The sequence below is a fragment of the Mus musculus genome, chromosome 9, assembly GCF_000001635.26.
Source record: "Mus musculus strain C57BL/6J chromosome 9, GRCm38.p6 C57BL/6J".
NCBI lineage: Eukaryota > Metazoa > Chordata > Mammalia > Rodentia > Muridae > Mus > Mus musculus.
Window position 1 is genome coordinate 110266638 of NC_000075.6, and position 16602 is coordinate 110283239.

General features: G+C 46.5%; 1 long non-coding RNA gene and 1 other non-coding gene across 4 annotated transcripts; one reads left to right on the top strand and one right to left on the bottom strand.

The window, feature by feature from the left end:
* On the bottom strand, positions 1-16033 carry Gm39429 (predicted gene, 39429). 3 transcript variants are annotated; one of them, NR_168668.1, is made up of 3 exons: positions 15741-16033; positions 1234-1451; positions 1-745 (listed from the first exon to the last, which is right to left on the bottom strand). It is a non-coding gene; the product is annotated as a predicted gene, 39429 (long non-coding RNA). The 3 variants fall into 3 exon arrangements; NR_168669.1 differs by having other exon boundaries at positions 1-749; NR_168670.1 differs by having other exon boundaries at positions 1234-1455.
* Positions 14650-14772, top strand: Mir6236 (microRNA 6236). The gene has a single exon (NR_105744.1). It is a non-coding gene; the product is annotated as a microRNA 6236 (primary transcript).
* Positions 16034-16602: the final 569 nt, after the last annotated feature.

Below are 16602 nucleotides of genomic sequence, written 5' to 3' on the forward strand. Positions count from 1 at the left end.
TAGGGTTTTTTTTTTTAATGGACAGAATGGGGTTGGGGAGATGATTGTAGGTAACGTGCTAGCTGTGCAAGCGAGAGGATCTGAGTTCGAAGCCCCAGCACACATATAAAAAGCCAAGCTTAGCAGCATGTGTGCCTATAATCCCAGTGCCTGATACAAAAGAAACTCAAGGTGATAGTGTTGATGTTATAAAGGACTTACTAATAGGTTAGCTTAGGAGACACCAAACCACACAAGGGAGATTTTATATATATAATAGCTAAAGGGATGCCACCTCCAAAGTACCTAGAAGATAAGCAGTCTGCCACCAGGCCAGTTAATGTTTGCTCTCCAGGACTGACAAATGGGACAGCATGGACTTACACCTAGCCCCATTCCCACACAAAGACAGACTTCTAACAGGCAGCTCAAATGGCAGTCTGGGCGCACACTGTCCTGAAGTTCTGGTCCACCATTAAGTCTTCTGTGGGCTTGTCAGGAAGAGCATGATTCTGCCAGGTAGGCAAGACGGTCCTGGTAACAACTGCTCAGTTGTATGCAGTATGCAGTGTCTTTGCTGTGTAAACCTCCCATCTGCCTAAGTGGCCAGATTTATAGTCTCCTTCTCTGTTTAAATTGTTCAGAGTGAAGTGCGTTCCTTTAGCCCCAGCACTCTTGGGGTGGAGGCAGGTGGATTTCTATGAGTTGAAGTTCAGCTTGGTCTACATAGTGAATTCCAGAACAGCCAGGACTACATCGAGAGACCCTGCCTCAAAAAAGAAGAAAAAGAGGAATCAGTCAGCAGTGGTGGGGCACAGCTTTAATCCCAGCACTTGGGAGACAGAAGCAGGTGAAGCTGTGAGTTCCAGGTCAGCTCAGTCTACAGAATGCGTTCCAGGACAACTCTGAGAAACCTTGTTCTGAGAAACCTTAGAAAGAGAAGGGGAAGGGGAAGAAGGGGAAGAAGAAGGGGAAGAAGAAGGGGAAGAAGAAGGGGAAGAAGGGGGAAGAAGGGGAAGGGGAAGGAAGAAGGGGAAGGGGAAGAAGGGGAAGAAGGGGAAGGGGAAGGGAAGGGGAAGGGGAAGGGAAGGGAAGGGAAGGGAAGGGAAGGGAAGGGAAGGGAAGGGAAGGGAAATTGTTCCAATTATAACCTGGGGAGGGACCTGAGAGCTTTAGGGATGATAGTGTTTGTGGACACATGAGCCTAAGGTATACATAAGTTAGTGATGTCTCTTCTACTCATGTCTAGCTCACCTTTGAGTAGCAGGCACAGGCAGTTGTGAGAGCCTCAGTAAAGAGCTGAAAGAATGGACTCCTTGCTTTCCTGAGTGGGTGGGGTGATTTCTCACTGCGGGAAGTACACGTTTTCATCTTGTGGAGGAGAGGCACAAGCCAGAGGATCCCAGGGTCCTCCTGAGCAGCCAGCCTCGTTGCCTGGTCCATGAGTAAGTTTCTAGGCTCCATGGGAAACACTGTCTCAAACAAAGAGGAAGAGTGGTAGAGAAGGCATGTGAAGGACAGCCCTGTGACTTCTACAGCTGCATCCCCAGGCATCCATACCTGCAAGCACACACCACAACAAAGAAGAAGAGACTGGAAATGTGAGAGACAGACACCATGGGAGGAGTCCTGGAAAGGTGCAGCCTGGCTGGTCGGGTGGACCTTTGAAGGTTATATGCACCACTGGCTCTTGGTCTACTTCACACCAATACCAGTACATTGCCATGAGCTCCCACCACCATGCTTCCCCACCATGGTGGACGGGAATTGCTTTGAAACCTTCAGGGATTCCCAGGAAGCACTCTGCTCACAGGAATGCAGAACTAGCTAATACAGACTGTTTCCAATAAGCCTGTGTTCATGCGTATTCAAATTTTCGTAGCTGCCAGCAGCTGCTCTGACATCGCTTTTTCTTTTTACATTTCTGTGTGTGCGTGTGTGCGCGCGAGCGCATGCGTGCATGCTTGTATGCATATGTGTGCAGCAGACCGTGAAGGTCAGAGAATAACTTCCTGGAGTCAGTTCTCTCCCTCTACTCTGCAGATTCTGGGGCTCATACTCAGGTCATCAGGCTTAATAGCAAGTACCTTTATCCACTGAGCCACCTGTCCAGCCCTAGAATATCTTTTAAGGGCATAATTTACTTTAAAATACCACCTCACCATGTACAAAACATATTCATTTTTTCCCCAAAACTTTGTCAGGGGGCTTGGACTCAGTTGGTAGGATGCTTGCCCAGCATGCATGAGACCCAGGTTTGGTCCCCTGCACTGCATAAAACCGGGCATGATGGAGCTTGCCTATATTCCCAGCATTTGGGAGATGGAGACAGAATGATCAGAAGTGAGTTCAAGGCCATCCTTGGCTCCATAGAGAACTCATGGCCAGCCTGGCCTGCATGAGCTCCTCTGTCAAACACAGAACAAGCCGGGCGTGGTGGCACGTGCCTTTAATCCCAGCACTGGAGAGGCAGAGGCAGGCGAATTTCTGAGTTCAAGGCCAGCCTGGTCTATAAAGTGAATTCCAATACAACTAGAGCTATACAGAAAAACCCTGTCTCGAAAAACCAAAAAAGAAAAAAAGAAAAAACAAAACAAAACACACACACACAGAGAACAAAAATATCAAGTTTAGGTTGGCCTCCAACCTCCAAATCATTCTTTTTTTAAGATTATATTTGGGGCTGGAGAGATGACTCAGTGGTTAAGAGTGCTGACTGCTCTTCCAGAGAACCTGAGTTCAATTCCCAGCAACCACATAGTGGCTCACAACCATCTGTGATGGGATCCGATGCCCTCTTCTGGTGTGTATGAAGAGAGTGACAGTGTACTCACACATATAAAAACAAATAAATCTTCTAAAATATATATTTATTAAATTATGTGTACATGCATGGGTATGTGCTGTGCTTTAGTCCAGTGCCTGTGGGGGCCAAGGAGGGTGTTGAGTCCTTCAGACTAGAGTTACAGGTAGCTGTGGGCTGCCTCATATAGGGACTAGAAACAACTCTGATCCTCTGCGAGAACAAAACACTCTTAACTGCTGAGCCATCACTCCAGCCCCTGGTCCCTAAGGCCACACGGCCTAATAATGTTATTCTCTATGGGCCAAGCATTCAAACACATGAATCTATAGGGGCCATGCCTACTCAAACCACCAAAGGCTGCTTTCACTTTGGGACAATTATGAATGATGCTGCTGTAAGCATTCATATGCAATGCATTTGTTTTGGTTTTATTCTTGCAGTGCTGGGGACTGAACAAGGAGCCTCAGCAAGAGTCAAGAGCTCTCCAGCGTGGTCTACAGAGTGAGTTCCAGGATAGCCAAGGCTACACAGAGAAACCCTGCCTCAAAAACAAACAAACAAACAAAAGAGGCAAGAGCTCTACCACTGCAGAACAATAATGTTCTCACACAATAACTTCCATTATTGTGTGAGAGCAAGTCTGCACTCATTTAACATTGGGAGCAACAGCCAGACAGTTCTCAAAATGGCAGCACTATTTCATGTCCCTACCAGCAGTGTATTAGGGTCCCAACTTTACCTACCAAACAATAGTTACTGTCTCTATCTTTCTTATTCTAGTCATCCTTGTGAATGTGAAACATGATTGTCATAGAACTTCCGCTAGTGGGGGTCAGATCCAGAGTCCCATGCTGGACAAGCAAATGGGCAAGCATTGTAACAACGAGAGAGAGACAACCCCAGCTCCTCACTAGTTTGTTTGTTTGTTGTTTTTGTTTTTTCGAGACAGGGTTTTTCTGTGTAGCCTTGGCTGTCCTGAAACTCACTCTGTAGACCAGGCTGGCCTCAAACTCAGAATCCGCCTGCCTCTGCCTCCCAAGTGCTGGGATTAAAGGTGTGTGCCACCACACCCAGCCTGTTTGTTTGTTTGAAGATATATATATATATATATATGAGTACACTGTCTTCAGACACACCAGAAGAGGGCATCAGATCCCATTACAGATGGTTGTGAGCCACCATGTAGTTGCTGGGAACTGAACTCAGGACCTCTGGAAGAGCAGTCAGTGCTCTTAACCACTGAGCCATGTCTCTAGCTCTCCAGGAGTTTTAAAATAAAGCACTTTGTTATTCAGCGCCTTCTTTGATCCTTCACTTATTAGACATGTGCTTTATCCCCCTGAAGCTATGCATTGTCTGAGTTTGTAACTATGTTCTAGCTAACTTGTGTTGCTGTTTGAGAAAGGACACACACCATGGAAGCCAGAAGAGGGCATCAGATCTTCAACAACTGCTGAGAAGTGATTATGAGCCACCTGATGTGGGTGCTAGGAACTGAACCTGCGTACTCTACAAGAGCAGCAAATGCTCTTAATTGCTGAGCCAAACCTCCAGTCATGAACCTAGACTGACCTAGAACTCCTGATCTCAAGTGTTGGAATTACAAGCATGCATTGCCACACTGGGTGTGGTGGATTTTACATTGTGATTAAAGACCATACTCTCACCTTACATGGTGGAGTACATCTTTATCCTAGGATGCTGGAGTTAGAGTTAGGTATATCTCTGTAAGTTCAAGGCCAGCCTCATCTACGTAGCAAGTTCTAGGGCAGTTAGAACTACATAGTGAGACTGTCTTAAGACTAAACAAGAACATACTCTTTCTAATTTCAGCTCTTTTAAAGTTGCTAACACTGGCTTTGCTGATATTGTAGGGCTGTAGTAGAACAACAGTCTCTGTAACTTATAATGAGAAACTACAGTTTGGAGTTCTGTGTCTCAGCTAGGTAAGTCATGGTAGCTAACCATGTTATATGTATATTTGTGGTTTTTAGCTTGCGTTTTGTACTCCTTGTGGAAGATATGGGTTTAAAAATCACCATGATGACCCCAGCACTCAGGAGGCAGAGGCAGGTGGATTTCTGAGTTCCAGGCCAGCCTGGTCTACAGAGTGAGTTCCAGGACAGCCAGAGCTATACAGAGAAACCCTGTCTCAAAAAAACAAAACAAAAAAAAATTACCATGATGGGGGCTGGAAAGATGGGGCTGGAAAGATGGGGCTGTGGTTGAAAGCACTTGCTGCTCTTCCAGAGGACCTGAGTTCAGCTCCTCCATCCTGGCCTCCAAGGGTACTCTCACATGACATACACCCATAGAGTCACACATAGACACATAAATAAAAATAAAATTAAAGTAAGTAAGTAAACAAAAATAAGGAAAATCACCATGATGGTGGTGGATTCATCTAGTTTGCTTTATAAATTCAATGATTTTTTTTTGTTTGTTTTGGTTTTTCAAGACAGGGTTTCTCTGTGTAGCCCTGGCTATCCTGGAACTCACTTTGTAGACCAGGCTGGCCTTGAACTCAGAAATCCGCCTGCCTCTGCCTCCCGAGTGCTGGGATTAAAGACGTGAACCACCACACCTGGCTGGTTTTTTTTTTTAAGATTTATTTATTTATTATATGTAAGTACACTGTAGCTGTCTTCAGACACTCCAGAAGAGGAAGTCAGATCTCGTTATGGATGGTTGTGAGCCACCATGTGGTTGCTGGGATTTGAACTCGGGACCTTTGGAAGAGCAGTCGGGTGCTCTTACCCATTGAGCCATCTCACCAGCCCCTGATTTTTTTTTAAATGTTTCTGATGCACTTATTTACTTGGGAGCACACATATGGTAAGCACTTGGTGGGAGGTGATTCTTTCCATCTACTTTTGGGACCTGGGGATTGAACCCAAGTTGTGATGTTTAACATGAAGCACCTGTAGGCACTAGGCCATCTGACCAACCCTAATTCTATAAAGTTGTGTTTCACACAATATGAGGCCATATTGAGAAAGCTTACACCATTTATCACCATTGCATTTTGTGATGCATTGACTTTGGTAGCACTATGAGTGGAACAACTGTCTCTATCTGATGGTGTTATGGTTTGGATATGAGTTGTTCTTTCTAAATGACTCATGGATGGATGTCTTGTTCCCCATCAGGGAATCCAATCACTGAGATGTTATTCTGGGACACGGATGTTGACAGAGCTTGCCAAGCATACACTAAGCCCTGGGTTCAGTCTCTAGGATAGCATACACTGCACATGGTAGCACAGGCTACGTGAAACACTGCCTTAAAAAATATAGGTGGTGCCGGGCGTGGTGGGGCATGCCTTTAATTCCAGCACTTGGGAGGCAGAGGCAGGCAAATTTCTGAGTTCGAAGCCAGCCTGGTCTTCAGAGTGAGTTCCAGGACAGGCCAGGGCTACACAGAGAAACCATGTCTCAAAAAAAAAAAAAAAAAAAAGAAAAGTCAGGCATTGTGGTACACACCTATAATTCTAACACTTGAAGATAGAGGCAAGAGACCCAGAAGTTCAAGGCCATGCTCAGCTATGTAGTTAAGTTTCAGGCCAGCCTGGTTGGTAAGACCTTGTCTCTCAAACACCTTAAAAATGAAACGAGAGAGAGAGAGAGAGAGAGAGAGAGAGAGAGGTGATTTTATCAAGATGGCTCTGATCAGTGGGCTGACATATCAATAGAGTACTTAAAGAAAAAAAAAAGCAGAGTCTCTATATAGCATGTAGCTCTGGCTGTCCTGGAATTCTGGAATTTGCAATATAGACCAGGCTGGCCTTGAACTCACAGAGCTCCACCTGCCTCTGCCTCTCAAGCATGTGCTGATAGAATCTTTTCTCTTTTTTCCTTAGTTTTACATGTATGGTGTTTTGCCAGCCTGTATGTGTGGTCAGCATGTGCATGCCCCGTGTCTGTGGAGGCCTGGAGAGGGTGTCAGATCCCCTGGAATGGAGTTATAGACCATTGTGAACCATATGGGTTCTGGGAATTGAACCCAGATCCTCTGGACAAACAGCCAGTGCTCTTAACCACTGAGCCACCTACCCCAGCCGTAGGGTGGGACTTTGCTAGAGGAAGTACCTCCTGGGGTGTACCCTTCCCCTCCTCTCACCTCTTCCTGGCATCCTTGCAAGTACTGACCATGCGCACGCCAGGCAAGCCCTCTACCAACTGAGCCCCAGCCCTAGCTTGTTCCTTCCTTTTTCTCAGGTATTTGGTCTCAGCAACCAAAAACTGACTAGCACCATGGCTTTGCCCATTTTATCTCCCGTTGCTATGGCTACATCAGCCTTCCTATGGTTAGTGTTTGCAGATGTATATTCCTCTAGTCTTTTTTTTTTTTTTTTTTTTTTAACGTTCAGCCCTTCCTGTATCTTTTTACTGCAGACATTTTTTCTTGTAAACAACATATGGCTGGTTTTACTGGTGTGGAAATATTTTTTGTTTAATGGAAACATTCCATCATTAATATTATGCCACTAATGAATTTGGATTTGCATACTCATTTTGCCATGCACTTTATCTTCTGGGTTCCTAGTCTTCCTCCTTCTCACAACATTTCTTAGATTGATTTTCTTAATTCCATTTTTTAAAAAAATGTTGTCATCTGGTAGGATGGCTCAGGGGTAAAGGTCCTCACCTCAAAGCCTGAGGCCTTGAACCTGATCCCTGAGCAGCACCTGAGAGAGAGAGAGAGAGAGAGAGAGAGAGAGAGAGAGAGAGAGAGAGAGAGAGAGTGCTCTCCTGGAAACTGTCCTCTGACGTCCGTATTCTTGCTGCGGTGCAAGAGAGAGACAGAGACAGAGAGAGACAGAGAGACAGAGACAGAGACAGAGGGACAGAGAGACAGAGAGACAGAGACAGACAGAGACAGACAAAGAGAGAGACAGAAACAGAGACAGAGACAGACAAAGAGAGAGACAGAGAGAGACAGAGACAGAGAGAAAGAGAGACAGAGAGAGACAGAGAGACAGGGGGAGGGGAAGAGAGAGGGAGGGAAGAAGGGAGGTAGAGAGAGAGTGAAAGAGAAAAAGAGAAGGGAGAGAAGGAAGGAGGGAGGAAAGGAAGGAAGAGACAGAAAAGGAAAGGAAGGAAATTATGTTTTTTAAAAAAGATTTATTTATTATATATAAGTACACTGTAGCTGTCTTCAGACACACCAAAAGAGGGCATCAGATCCCATTACAGGTGGTTGTGAGCCATCATGTGGTTGCTGGGAATTGAACTCAGGACCTCTGGAAGATCAGCCACTGCTCTTAACCGCTGAGCCATCTCTCCGGTCCCCCAAAAATGGAATGGAATTTTAAAATCATTCCACATTTCGCCACTGTGGATTTGAAAGTTATTGCTTCTCAGTTTTCTGACAAAGATCAGGTGTGGAGTTTGAAGTTACTCTGAGTTAACCCAGATTACCACTGGCCAAGTTTTCTTTCTGGAGACACGGGAGGGACTGTTATGTGCGGATGCTGTTCGGTTTAGTAGCTCTGCCTCAACAGCTCGGGCATTTGGTGTTTTTGAGAGGATCTCAGGTAGCCAAGGCTGGCTTCAACCTCCCTATGCAGCAGAGGGTGGTCTGGGACTTCTGATCCTCCTGTATCTGCCTCCCCCATACAGGAGTTAAAGAATGCACTGCCGACATCTGCCTTATGCGGCTCTGGGGATGGAGCCCAGGACTTTGTGCGTGCTAGGCAAGACTCTACCAACTGAGCTATATCCGCAGCCCAGGCTTGAACATTTAAGATGTGACTACTGAATGTGAGCAGCTGAATTTGTGTATTTATTTATTTAGATGCAGGACATCAGTCACTGTGTAGTCTAAGATGGGCTTGAATCCCCAAACCTCCTGTTTCTGTCACCCTGTTTTAGGACTACAGACATACCCAACCATGCCCAGCCCTGGATTTTGAATCATTTTACTTAAATTATACACACACATGCAGATGGCAGCTCCCATATTGCATACATAGCATAGCTCTAGAGATTATGTGCCCATTTCTTGTCAGCATCTGATTGTCCTTGGACCATGAAGGCAATTCTTTTTTTGTTTGGTTGGTTTTTTTTTTTTTTTTTTTTGGTTTTTTTCAGACAGGGTTTCTCTGTGTAGCCCTGGCTGTCCTGGAACTCACTCTGTAGACCAGGCTGGCCTCGTACTCGGAGATCCACCTGCCTCTGCCTCCCAAGTGCTGGGATTAAAGGCCTGTGCCACCAATGCCCGGCCCGAAGGCAATTCTTGATATCTTACAAGTGATTTGGCTTAGATTTTTTTAAATTTATTTTTATTATATTTTATTTATTTATATGTGTGCATGTATGCAAGTGGATGTCAGAGTCTCCTCTCTCCTTCTACCATGTGGCTCCCAAGGATCGAACTCAGGTTTGGTGTCAAAAGCCTTTACCCACTGAGCTGTCTCACAGCCAGCTAGTCTGGCGATTTGCCGTAAACATGATCATGTAACCAACCCTGTTCGTAAATGAGACATGAGTTCAACCAGCTCTGCTCTCAGGTTTCTTACTGTTTGAAGCTACGTCATTAACTCCCGTGAGTCTCGGGTTCCCTCTACTAGTCACAGGCTCTCCCAATCAGATTGCTTTTAGGTATGGTGGGGGGGGGGTTGTTGACATGTGTCTGTGCACCACATGCATGCAGTACCTGAGCAGGCCAAAAGAGGGCGTCAGATCCCCTAGAACTAGAGCTACAGAGTTTTAGGACCTGCCCTGTGGGTACTGGTAATGGAACCTGGATCCTCTGGAAGAGCAACCAGTGCTCTTAACTGCTGAGCCATCTCTTGGCTCCCCAACCAGATTCCTTCATTGTACCTTATCAGTACTGGGTATCTGTGTGTGCTTGTGAGTGTTTGTGCAGTGTATTTATGTATGTGTGCGACTCTCCCCTGTCTGTGAACACGTGGAAGCTAGAAGTCAATGTTTGATATCCTTCTTCACCTTATTTTTGAGGTAGGATGTCTTACTGAGCTTGGGGCTTGCTGTTCTAGCTAAACAAGCTGGCCAGCTGGCTGCAAGGATCCCCTAGTCTCTGTAGCCTATTCCTGTAGTTATAGATGGGAAACACCACAGCCAGATTTTATGTGGGTCCTGGGGATCTGAACTGACACCCCCATGCTTGCCCAGTAAGCAGTTTACCTACTGAGCCATCTACCCAGCTCCAAAGCCCTTTGAAAGGATTTTAACACAATAGTAACACATAGTAAATAGGATATTTACTATAATATAAGGCAGGCACAATTTAGAATAATCTACATCTACTAACTCACTTAATCCTTTTACCTACCATGTGTGACAATTGCTTTAATCACCCCCCACCTTACAAAAGAAGAAGCCAGGAAAACATAAATGGTTTCCTGTGAGCCAGACACAGAAACTCGTGCTTAGCAGTCCTCATTACTCAGGGCACTGAGGCAGAAAGGTCTGTTGACCTTGGAGAGTGTAGCTCAGCAGGTGGATCACCTGCCCAGCATGCATGAAGCCCTAGGCTCCATCCCTAGCATGGTGTAAACTGTGCCTGTGACATAAGCCTATAATCCCAGGACTCAGTGGGTAGGGACTGATAGATCAGAAGTTCATAGCTCGATTGAAGACAGCCTTGGGTACCTGAGACCTGGTCTCAGAACTTGGGTTCAGGTTGGTACCCACAAATCCCACTGCCTTTCTGGCTGTTTTCCTCATTGGTTAATTTGCTTTCCATCTGACTTCCATAGAAGAATGGCTTTTGAGATTGAATTCTTCACTAGGTACTCAGTAGGCGGCCATCTTTGTGGAATGAATGACTTTCAGGCAGAGATTTGCTTGTTTGCACCCATCACTCCTATCCTGGAAGAAGGCTGAGCCTTCCTTGGGAGGCAGTGATAGGGACCTGTGACATTGTCATCTCTTCCCTGGGCCTCTGATGATGTCCTTCCCTTGGGCTCCAGAGTGAGGCCTGTGCTGAGGTCTCCAGGGCCCTTTGTTTGGGTTCGCCCTTTCTCCTGCTGGGTGCTGCTGGTCCCCTGTGGAAGCAGAGCTGGCCTTCCTTCTTGGCAGTCCTGGTGTTCATTTGATGTTTCCGAGGCCAGGCCCAGCGGGTGGCCGGGTTTCTGCTGTTAATCACACAGCCTTCTGGGGCCCATCCACGTGGCTGGCTTTGAGGGTCAGCCAGAGCTCTGGTGGGAACCGCTCACTGCTCTAATTGGCTCTCTCTTGGGAGGCAGCAGACCCTGGGTCTCCCTTGTCTTTACTCTGGCGACAGTTTCACCCTCTCAAGGAGGACAGCATGCTTCCTGGTGCAGCTGGTTCTGTGGCCAGCCTGGGCAGAAGTTCACACTTGTTCTACAGAAACCCTGGGGCAGCCTGGGTCCTCGCCCAAGGCCATGACAAGGCCAAGCTAGGCTGCCAGGAGTAACCTTCAGAAAGCCCAATGACACAGCTCTGCTCACTACTCGTTGGCAACTAGAATGAGTTCCCACAGGAAAAAGGACTTTCCCTCTGCTCCCCTTGGCCACCCAGGCCCTGCCAAACATCCGACACAGGGCTCTGGCTTTTGGTGTTCACCAAGAGACATCCATGTAAAAACAGGCACATACTCCAGAGTCCCTGCAAACCTACAAGCCAGGGGTGACCAGAGCAGACTTGTATCCCCGTTGACACAGCATGGCATGCACGCTTCTAGGGACCATCCCTCACCTTTCCCTTCCCGTACAACTGAAAGCGTGTCAGACACCATCTGGGCTTCATTTCAGAGGGTCCGGCAACATGTCGTCCATCCTCCAGACTCCAAGAGCCTCTCGAGCAAGGATGAGCTAGTCCCAGTCACCTGTTTGTGGTTCACATCACTGCTGTGAAGTCCCAACATTCATGGGCCTGGTTCAGTTGGACTCTAGCAAAAATGTCCAGGGTCCTCCCTCCAAAGCCCAACCTGTTTTCTTATTTCTATTGTCGTGTGTGTGTGTGTGTGTGTGTGTGTGTGTGTGTGTAGTGTGTGTGTGTGTGTGTGTGCGTAGTGTGTGTGTGTGTGTGTGTAGTGTGTGTGTGTGTGTGTGTGTAGTGTGTAGTGTGTGTGTGTGTGTGTGTGTGTGTGTAGTGTGTGTGTGTGTGTGTAGTGTGTGTGTGTGTGTGTGTAGTGTGTAGTGTGTGTGTGTGTGTGTGTGTGTGTGTGTGTGTGTTATTTTGTTTTTAATTATGTGGATGGGTGTCCAAGTTTGATTTCTCCGTTGCTGTGATAAAACAGCAAGACCAAACCAACTTACTGGTTACAATTCATCGCTTCAGGAAGCCAAGACCAGGAATGTAAGCCTGTTAGGAACCTGGAGGCAGGAACTGAAGCAGAGACCATGGACGAATGCTGTTTATTGACTTGCTTCCTATGCCTGACTCAGCCTGCTTTCTTTTCTTCTCTTTTCTTCTTTTTTTTAAGATTTATTTATTTATTAGATGTAAGTACACTGTAGCTGTCTTCAGACACCCCAGAAGAGGGCATCAGATCTTATTACAGCTGGTTGCTAGGATTTGAACTTAGGACCTTCAGAAGAACAGTCAGTGCTCTTAACTGCTGAGCCATCTCTCCTGTCCCTCAGCCTGCTTTCTTTTGCCATCCAGGACTATTGCTCAGGAAACAACTCTACTGTCCCCTGCAGTATCCTAGATGTTCCTCAGAGAGCTTGGCCCTACTGCACCAATCATTAATCAAACAAATGCAGCTGGGGGGTTGTGATGACCACTTTTGATCCCAGCACTCAGGAGGCAGATTTCTGTGAGTTCCAGTCCAGCCTGGTCTACAGAGGCAGTTCCAGGACAGCCAGGCAGGGCTACATGGAAAAACCATGTCTTGAAAAAAAAAAGGAAGAAGAAGAAGGAAAAAGAGACTTGGCCACAGACCAGTCTGATACGGTTTCCTCTTCTCTAATGACCCTACTTGTATTCTTGTATTAAGTTAAAACAAAACAAGCCAGCCCTGTGGGTATATGTAAATGAGTGTTGGTGCCCATGACGTCCAGACCACTGGATGCCTCTGGAGCTGCGTTTAGGAGCTGTTGTGAGCTGTTCAAAATGGGTCCTAGGAAATCCTCTGTAAGATCAGTGCCCTCTCTTAAGTGAGGAGCCATCTCCCATCCCCTGTGTTTTTGTTTGCATTTACTGACCTCAGCTGCAGAAAGGCCTAGGAACCTACCTTCCCTCCCTACCCTCACCAGAGTCCCCTGAGCTCCTCATTCTGGCTCTTCTTGCAATACTTGAGGAACACTTCAGGAATCCACACTACACACCAGAGTCCACATGTTTCACATCTGTGTCTAGCCCCCTGGCCTCCCCTCAGAACCTGTCCTTAAGGAAGCAGTTTTGAGGCCTTCAGGACAAAAGACATTGGGTTTCTTTTGTGGCAAGTGTGGATTACAGGAGGAGGGAATGATTCCCGAGTGGGAGTCCTTTGACCTTGAGGTCCCCATAACAAGATTCAGGACCCTTCTTGCCTGGGCCTGAGGGTCTAGCTGACTCAGCAGCACCTTGTATCTTTATTGCCTCCATCTGAGCTAATACCCACTGAGCGCCCAATGTCATAGAAGTACTGTTCTATTTGTTCTGTGGGCCTTTGAGGTCCGAGGCTGGAACTTGACTTATAAAAACTAAGCATCTTATTTCTATCATGTTAAGATCATTTTCAAGACCCAAACTGTCTTCTGCAATCACCTGGAAGGTCATTGTAAGTGCCACCTGCCACCCGTCACCTGTCCCTCTGTTCAGTTTGTATCTGCAAGCCCCAGAACCTGGCTGGTTCTTCTAGTGTCACATTCCTCTCTGGCTCTGTCCCCAGAGTGCTTGCTAGTTAATGATGCCCAACGCAGGCTAATGATGGCAGGGAGCTCGGAGTGTGAACCGCACTTTGTAAACTGCGAAGTTCCTGGCTCTTTTTTTTTTCCCCTCTCTACTTAAAAAAATTTTTAGCCAGACGTGGTGGCGCATGCCTTTAGTCCCAGCACTTGGGAGGCAGAGGCAGATGGATTTCTGAGTTCAAGGTCAGCCTGGTCTACAAAGTGAGTTCCAAGACAGCCAGGGCTATACAGAGAAACCCTGTCTCAAAAAACCAAAAAACCAAAACAAAACAAAAACAAAAAACAAAAAAAAACAGACACAAGAAAAAAATGTTCTACTAAAACAAGCATGTAAAAAGACACAGGATATAAAAGATTCTGCCTTTTATTATGTAGCTAAGCTACACTTGTTGGGACTCTATAGAGAGAAACACACCAAAAAACTTCTAGTGGTATACTACAGTTTCTTGCCCCTTCTTTGGACTCAGGTATGATTGACAGAGTGATGTCAACTGAGACAGTCACAAGTATTGAGGCAAGACATGTGCTGAGGCAAGACCTGTAGAGGACACGGGATGTTTAGAGGATGATGGGGCTGAGCTAGACTTATTTATAGAGCTAGCTGTGCAACGCTTGTTAGTCTCATGTCTTCGCTGATCTTTGCTTCCCTGAGAAAGACACAGCGGAAAAACTTCTCCTGGCATCCCTACTGATCCCTCCTGCTGACTTGTGGAGAGACTGAGGCCCGACTGGGTTTACCGCTGCTGATTCCTGTCTGCTATCCCCACTCTACCAAACTAGACTACTGGCATATCCATCCATAAAGTGTTTTTCAGTAGATTGAGCTGTCATAGCTGATCTGTGAACTAAACTGCTGATTTCCAGCAACACAGAGGAGAGTGACTCCAAAAAATAACTTTCTAAACATGCCCACTTCCCCCATACCCTTTCTTTTCCACTACCTCTGGTAGTTGGTAGACTACAAGAGAGGTTAAAATGTTTAAAAATCATTAAAAATGGACAGTGGCCATGGAAGTAGAAATCTGCTAAGGAGTGTGTAACAACTCACCTGCCGAATCAACTAGCCCTGAAAATGGATGGCGCTGGAGCGTGGGGACCATACCCAGCCGTCGCCGGCAGTCAGGGGTGGGGGTGGGGGTGGAGAAAGAAAAAAAATCAATAAAAATAAAGTCTAAAAAGTTAAAGTTACTGTTGGGTGTCTTCCCAGCTGGGCTGGTAAACCATGAAAGGTCTCCCTCCCTCAGGGATAGGTGGGGCAATGGTGTGCAGAGGGAAAGCTGCGGTTGAAGGGCTGATGAGGGCTTTCAGTCAGGTTTGGGGCTGGCTAGTGAGGAGAGAAGATGGGGGTGGGGATTGGCCAGTCCCCAGGCAGTGGTAGGGTCTTGAGAGGCTGACAATACAGGTGTTGGTGACAAGTTCTCCTCCTCTGGTAAAGACAGGATTGGTGGGTCCTGCTTAGACAGTAATAGACAACCCCAGCAACAGCCGTGACTATCTCTTCAGTTCACCTAAACTGATCCTGGAAATTTCTGGTAAGAGCAGAAGCCTTTCCTGCCTCTGTAGGTTGAGGGAGAGGGGCAATAAGGTTTTTCTACCATTTGAGGGGAGGGGGTCAGATAGAAGAAAACGCCTGGCCATGACATAGGGAACCTGGACACCTGAGAACTTTAGCCTGTGTGGGGAGAATGCATGAATCAAAAGAACCCTCCTTCTGCAGGCCAGCTAATGCCAAAAAAAGGCCATTCAAATTCAGAGTGTGAAGTTTCTGGGGAAATACTTGGGCGCCTCAAATGGCAGCAGCCTTCTGAAAAATCCTTAAAGTTGTTTAGAATCACTTCAAGAGGAGAATCTAGGGTGGAGGGGGATTGTCCCATAGTAAGAGTCAAAAGTTAGACAGAGAAGAAAGATACCAAACAAACAAACAAGCGAAGTAAAAGACAAAGACAGACCGATTGCTGTGGGACCAAGTTCAAAGGGGTGGATTGTAATCTATTCCCCTTTGCCAAGTGGAGAATGAGGGATCCTGGCTCCTCACTTGAAGAGCAATACTGTGTCCAGCTTCTCTTCTTTGAGTCACCAGAGGTCTAGACCATACCAGAAACAAGACCAAACCAAGAAAAAGAAACTTACCTCCTCACAGAGGGTCCGGCCGTCTTGGTAGTGTTCACTCTCAATATCTGAGGGGTGGCCAAGGGTACGGGGAAATCTATATGGTCAAGGAATTGCCACACTAACCACTCTAACTCTGGTCTCAGTTAAGACGGACTAGTTTCATATCAAACACACACCCCAGGACCGATTGATCGATTGATCGATCAGGCCGCACCATAGATTCAGAAGCTAAGACTGAAACCCCAAAAGTTCCGAGGGCCAGTTTCTAAAGGCAAAAACCTCAATGAGCTCATGTGCAGAAAGAGCTGCAGGGTTGCTGGCTCTTATTCAAGCTATTTTGACAGTTCAGACACAACTGTTCAAGCTGACCTTTAATTTGATTGGTGCTAAGTGGATCGTCTGGTTGTGAAGTTTCTTAAGAAAAACAAAGCTCGGCTGGGGAGATGGTGCAGGGGTTAAGAGCGTTGGTTGCTCTTCCAGAGGACCGGGTCTCAATTTCCACCAGCCACAAGGCAGCTCACAACTGTTTGTAACTCCCAGTCCAGGGGATCCAACACCCTCACACAGCTACACATGCAGTCAAATCACCATTGTACATAAAATTGATGATGATGATGATGATAATAATAATAATAATAATAATTAAAGGATAACAAACCTCATAAGAGGATGCATGGTCAACTTGACCCTGCTCTGAGTCAAACTATTTTCTGTGTCAGCAATAATATGAAGTGCTTGGCAGGGATGGAACAGAATGTCTACGGCCATGCTAGGGGAGCAGGCCTCAACAGGAGCTGCAGTTGTCTGGCTCCACTGGAAGACTGGCCAATATGTCACTGCTCGGTTTTGTTTGCTTGGTTTGTTGGTTTATTGTTGTTGT